The 7,106-nt window shown below is 34.6% G+C and overlaps 1 long non-coding RNA gene and 1 pseudogene across 5 annotated transcripts in view; one reads left to right on the plus strand and one right to left on the minus strand.

The window, feature by feature from the left end:
- LOC140631732 (uncharacterized) overlaps positions 1 to 7,106 on the minus strand; it is a 138,900-nt gene that overhangs the window by 41,640 nt on the left and 90,154 nt on the right. The window lies entirely within an intron of this gene.
- Positions 6,573 to 6,895, plus strand: LOC140631448 (tubulin-specific chaperone A pseudogene; annotated as a pseudogene).

Raw genomic sequence — 7,106 nt, forward strand, 5'->3', positions numbered from 1 at the left:
AAATGTATAAGGCAACTTCAGTGAAGGAGGTAGAAGCACTCAGCTCAGTAACTTTCCGATAATTTAATCCTGGCAAAATCACTAGGAAGCTTGGAAGTGGTTCCTTCCCCAGTGGAGCCTTCATTTAAGAGTATGATTATGGACACTGCTCTACAACACCTAGATTGTAGACATGCTGTAGGCAGGAGAATAAAGGACCCATTTAACTAGTGTTTGGATTCCTGAGTCACAGAAACTGTGAGATAATAAATGTATGTTATTTTAGGTCACTAGGTTTTGGGGGGTAATGTTATTCAGCAAGAGATAATAAATATAATCAATTATTTATCTTTCATCTCGTTAAAATGCTTTCTAGTTAGACACATCATGGTCTACCATTCTTCCATATTATGCATTCCCTATTTCTACTACTACTTTCATACGCAGACCAGAAACCAAAGTTGTCCTCAGGAGTTCTTACTTTCCTTACCTCTAAAAATCTCCGACAAAATTATGTTACACTAATTTGCTTTCTGTGCTTTGTCTCTAGTAATACTATCTTAAGTTAGGCACCTGTCATCTCCCACCTACTATTAATAATGACCCTGTACTGGATAGACTTGATTATCCGACTTAGTTTCAATTTTTGTCTTTAGTCTGACTGAAGAATTTAGAAGACTAAAAACATTTACAGACTCCCTTGAATCCCAGAATCTGGAATCTCAACAGCTAGATGAACTCACATAATCTTAGGAAGGCAGAAATTAGGCAGAGGTCATGTTCTTTTTTTATTATTATTTATTTATTTATTTATTTATTTATTTATTTATTTATTTTTTAAGATTTTATTTATTTATTCCTGAGAGACACAGAGAGAGGCAGAGACACAGGCAGAGGGAGAAGCAGGCTCCCTGCAGGGAGCCTGATGTAGGACTTCATCCCAGGAGCCTGGAATCATACCCTGAGCTGAAGGCAGATGTTCAACTACTGAGCCCATCCAGGTATCCCATGGTCCTTATTTTTGGCACAATATGGGATAGTAGCTACCCTAAAGTTTTGTTCTTTCACAAGGCAACCCCACTAGTGTTGTCTAGAACAGAGGTCCTTTATAACCATTCCAGCTGTATTGCAAGCCCTCATTCCCTTCTATTAATTTCTTTCTGATTACCTAGAAGAGTGGGGCACCTGGGTGGCTCAGTTGATTAAGCATCGACTCTGGTCTCAGCTCAGGTCTTGATCTCAGGATTGTCAGTTCAAGTCCCACATTGGGCTCCATGCTGGGTGTGGAACCCACTTAAAAATAGATTAATTAGATGATAGATAGATAGATAGATAGATAGATATAGATATAGATAGATAGATAGATGATAGATAGATACCTAGAATAGTTTTCATTTTCTACATCTCTTATTGACCTTGTTTCCACTTTCCAGCTTGCTGCATATGTCTGCAGCCCCCTTTCAATCTGTCCTCAGCTTGCTTCTTATAAAAGAAAGTAATTATTTCAAACATCTCTACTAAAAGTTTATAATGCTAACACCTATCTAACAAGGTAAGGTTCAAATTCCTTGGCTTATGAAACAGAGTTCAAGACTGAAATGTTTAAAGGTAAGAAGCAAATCATAATCATATTTTTTTATTTCCAGAATTTTGCAAGTTACTTGTCATAGGATACGTGCTCAATAAACATTTATTGCATAATTATATATTGATAAGTTCATGATTGTTTTGATTAATGAGTGGATGAGAAGGATAGATGCCTAGATGAGAGGATAAATTTGAACAGTTATAGTGACATATATATATTTATCTGCCTGCATAACATTTTATTGTATAATATAGTAGGATTCCACTATACAATTTTTGTAAAGGAAAATGAGTAAACTTTCCTTTAGTGTGGTAGCACTGAGGTTAAATAATCTAATCATTAAACAAAATGGCCTCAATAAAATGATAACTGTAATCCAGTTAAAGGAATGTTCTAAAACAGAGGAATTACTTTGATATATTTAATTGAAAAGTGAAACACACACACACACACGCTGCTATGTCTTGGATTACAGATAAATATTACCAAAAGAAGGATGCCCAAGTGGCTCAATCATTTAAGTGTCTGACTCTTTATTTTGGCTCAGGTCATGAGATCAGGGTTGTGAGATCCAGCCCTGCATCAGGCTCACCCTGGGCATGGAGCCTGCTTAACAACCTCCTCCACTGCTCTCTCTCTCTGTCCTTAAAAAACAAAACAAAACAAAACCTCTTTAAAAATATTACCAAAGGATACTGTAAGAGGTAGAACAAATTAACTCAGAAGAAACAATGATAAGTATAAAATAGAAGATAAAATGTCAATTAGTCACAGGCTCTTAATGAGTTGATTACGAGGAAGCCTACAGAAAGATCTAGGATCCAATATACTGTTCAAAGGAAGCCATGATAGATTCCTTTTTTTTTTTTTTTTTTTGCCATGGTAGATTCTTAAGAAGAAAGGCAAAAGTCAGTCTCAAGATCAAGAAAGGAGTGCTTTAAGAGAACCAAAGGATTATTTGGGGATCTGGTGAAAATATATTCTGACCTTTGATCAGGTTTTCTGTACTTTTAAAAGTCAGAACAAACCAGTCATGGAATAAAGCAAAACAAGAAGGATAAAACACTGAAGGAGCATTATCTATCTTCCAGTGCAAGTTGATAATCAAGAATGATCACTTAAAATTTCATTTCAATTACTTGATTGGAATGAGATTAACGATGTATATGATATAGTTTGCCAATATGATGATGACGATATTTACAAAGAACTACTAAAGTCGAGTAACTATATTTTGAGGTTTAAGATTAGAATTGCAGATAGCATATGGAATTTCAACTGTCTTAGAGTCAGTGAACTGATTTTAGCTTGAAATTATTATAATAGGCTACTTCATAAAAAGTCTATGGAGAATTTGACATCCTCAGCTTTTTTTTAAAATAACTAGTCCATAATTAAATATGGGACTTTAATGATGAAGAACAAAGATTCAGATTGATACACAGAACAAAGTTATTTATGTGCTAACCAGGTGTGTCAGAGTAATGAATTGAAAGCAATTAGAAGTGCCCCACTATTATGGGAATGAGTCTGAGATACTGGCATGCAGGGGCACTCAGATCATGTAGTAATCGCAATTCTTGATTGGATCGGGCAATATGTCCCACTGTGGTTGCTAATCCCTCTATGGTATCAAAAATTATTTTTTTGAAGGCTAGTTGTGCACAAATCCATCCTGTTTCATTAAAAGCCCTCAAAGGGCTTTATTTAAAACAAAATTTAATCACTGAATGTGCAAATGAGAAAAATTAATTTTTTTTCACTGAAAAAAGATAACAAGAAAGAATTTCTGGGATATGCAAGGAAATAATTTGTTACTTAAGCTGAGGAAAGACAAGTGTGAAGTAGAATTATATCCTATACTTCATTGGCTCCCATTAAATATTTACATATCTAAGAAGGACCTGAAACACATGGGGAAGTACATGGGAATATAAGGTAGCACACTTCTGTAAGTATATGGAATTTGACAGAGTAAATGAAAATAGAAAAAAGTTTGAAAGTAGGCATAAATCATATGGAACACAAGATAAGTTGTATATAAAACATTATATACATTTGGAGAAGAGAAGAAAGTGAAAAATTAGTACAGTATCCTCAAAGAAGCAAAGTAAAACCAAACTGAATTCAATGTATTTGTTAGATACTAACCAGAGGGGCCTCAGAGAATAAATCCACCTGCGGTTAACTATTGTGTTTATGCAGCTCATATTCACTGAAGTAGAATTTCTGTATTTTACATCTTGTGGCTTCTCCTTCCCAGAAGTTAACTTTATAGTTTTATAAACTTTCAAACCCTCTTCTCAATGGCTTTTTATTTTCCAATCATTCTCAGTGCCATTAAATGATTTGCTATTTAAAATTTGCCATTCATACTCTTTAGAATTATTCAATTGTCTCAGTATTACTTGCCAATGGTTGAGTGTGTTATTCTCATAATTGGGTTACTTTTATCATCTCATTTTATGTTTATTAAATTATCTGAAATTTATTGTGTTTTGAATTCTGGTAGACAAGAAAATCATGCAACACTTGTTTTCTGTTTTAATTGCTCCAAATCAGTTTTGATGGCAAGGTATTAGAAACAAATTCATTCAAAGTAAATTCCAAAAACCCACAGACTTTAATTTACTTTTTGGTCTATATCATTTCAATTTAGAAAGACAATTTCTTCTTTTCCTCTTGAGGAACACACGTCAGCTCCATTCTCTCCATTCTCTCACTGATTAACCACCCTCTCCTGCACACCGTGTGCATATGTGCACACACATGCACACACAAACACACACATGCAACCACAGTAGTAGGTAATTATAATTTTGGATTACAATCCATATATTAATATTAAACTGTTATGTTATAGGTCAGTTATATCTTAATAAAGCTGAAAAAAAATAAAATTAAACTTTCCTTCCTTTTGTAGTTACTGAAAAAACAAATTATGTTTGCATGTATATACCATGTATGATAATGACCTCTTCGAACATGATCTGGTCAATCTTGTATTTGAATAATGAACACAATCTGGAAGTACAGAGGTAATTTTACCGAGACTGTCTTGTTTTATTATACTTTATTTAAAATAAATATGTTATAAGATGCAATATTAGTTTTGTTGATTGTTTCCTCCACAGTGAAGGAAACAATCAACAAAACTAAAAGGCAACCTACAAAATCGGAGAAAAAGTTCACAAATGTATATCTGATAAAGGTTTAATATCCAAAATCGATAAAGAGCTTATCAAACTCAACACCTAAAAAATAAATAATCCAGTTAAGAAATGGACAGACGACATGAGCAGACATTTCTCTAAAGAAGACATACAGAGAGCCAACAAATGCATGAAAAGATGCTCAACATCACTCATCATCAGGGAAATACAAATCAAAACCAGGATGAGAATACCACCTCACACCTGTCAGATTGGCTAAAATTAACAACTCAGGAAATAAGAGATGTTGGTGAGGATGTGGAGAAAGGGAACCTATTTTACAGTGATGGTAGGAAGATAAACTGGTGTGACCACTGTTGAAGACAGCATGGAGTTTCCTCAAAATGATAAAAATAGAACTACCCTACAACCCAAAAATTGCACCCCTAAGTATTTACCCAAAGGATACTAAAATACTGATTCAAAAATGCACATGCACGCCAATGTTTATGGTTGCAATGTCCACAATAGCCAAACTACAGAAAGATGCCAAATTTCCATCAACTGATGAATGGAGACAGAAGATGTGGCATTTATATGTGCTCACGTGCACGCGTGTGTGCGCACACACACACACACACGCTGAAATATTACTCAGCCATCAAAAAGAATGAAATCTTTCCATTTGCAGCAATGTGGATGGAGCTAGAGTTATTATGATAAGTGAAATAAGTCAGAGAAAGACAAATAGCATATGATTTCACTCATATATGAAATTTATGAAACAAAACAGATGAACATAGGGAAAGGGAAAAAAAAAGAGAGGAAAGCAAACCATAAGAGACTCTTAACCACAGAGAACAAATCAAGAGTTGATGGCGGGAGGTTGGCAGGGGAAGGGCTAATTGGGTGATAGGGAATTAATGAGGGCACTTGCTGTGACGAGCACTGGGTGTTATACATAAACAATAAAGCACTTGATTCTGCTCCTGAAACCAATGTCACACTATATTACACTACATGTCAACTAACAAGACCTTAAAAAAATGAAACAAACAAACAAAAAAGAAATGCAATTTTAGTTTGCATTAAAGGGAAAATATAAAGCAAAACTTTTTCCCTATGGTAGGGGGAGAAAATTATATTATGTCCCAAGTAGAATGTTGTGTTGTATTTATAACAACATAAATATATTTATTTATAATTATAGACATTTCCTAACTGCAGAGAAGTGAAGATGTCAAGTAGATATACCAATGTGAAGTACAGTTGGAAGAACTGAAAATACAAACACAAAGAAATGGAAATGAATCTGTAATTAACTGCTTAAGTTAAATGAAAACTAAAACAAAAAGAAAGAAGTAAATGGCAACCAAAAACTGACCTTCTTCAAAAAGAGACAGGCACCAAATTTATAACTATATCTATTATGCATATAAAGCCAGCTGGTATATCCTATCGTAAAAGTACTCATATATTTATAAGATTGTTTCATAGAGTTCCATGTACCTGGTAATATTTTCCCTCACATTCCCATTGAAAAGTTTGCCAATAAGGTTGTTGATTGCTGCACTCTTTCTTCTTGGTCAATACATAAGTTCTAAGTATGGTCATGGTTATCTTTAGATTTTTAAATATTTTTACATATAAAACAAATATATTCCTCTTTCATGAATTGCATATGACAGTAACTATTGGTCAGAAAAGAACACTTCTAGGGATATTATATGCAAGCAAAAGAGAACATCATTTACTAATTATGTTATTAAATTAGGCCTAATTTAAACAGATAACTATAGATCTTCCTCCACTGTTACCCTAGCTTTCCACCTCTCAATAGTGCTCTAGGGATCATGGCCCATCCTTGCATGAGGCAGATCAAGATCAAAACAGGCATGGTGAAGTGATTGGTCAAAGAAAAAAATGACGTATGAAAAAGAAGCCAAATAACAAGAAGAAAAAATCGAAAAAATGAAAGCTGAATGTGGTGAAAATTATGCCATTAAAAAGCAGGCAGAAATCCTGCAAGAGTCCGGATGATGATCCCAGATTGCCAGCACAGGTTGGAAGCTGCATATACCAATCTTCTGCAGCTACTAGAGAGTGAAAAAGACTTGGAAGAAGCTGAGGAAATAAAGAAGCAATTTTAGTATTGGGTTCAGTGAAGTCTGATTAAAGTTTTCATGGGATTGAGCATAGTGAATGAGAATCATGACATTGAATTACCCCAAAGGAGAATGTTTCCAGGGGTTCTTGTTTGCTTGTTTGTTTTGTTTCTTTTCAGCACTCAGAGTAGCTTCACAGAACCCCAAATAGTCCTAAGCAAAGACCAGCGTCTCCCAGAGGGCAACCAGCATTGACCACACCACCTGCAGCTCAGCTACTTG

Source organism: Canis lupus, chromosome 4 (genome assembly GCF_048164855.1).
Source record: "Canis lupus baileyi chromosome 4, mCanLup2.hap1, whole genome shotgun sequence".
Lineage (NCBI taxonomy): Eukaryota > Metazoa > Chordata > Mammalia > Carnivora > Canidae > Canis > Canis lupus.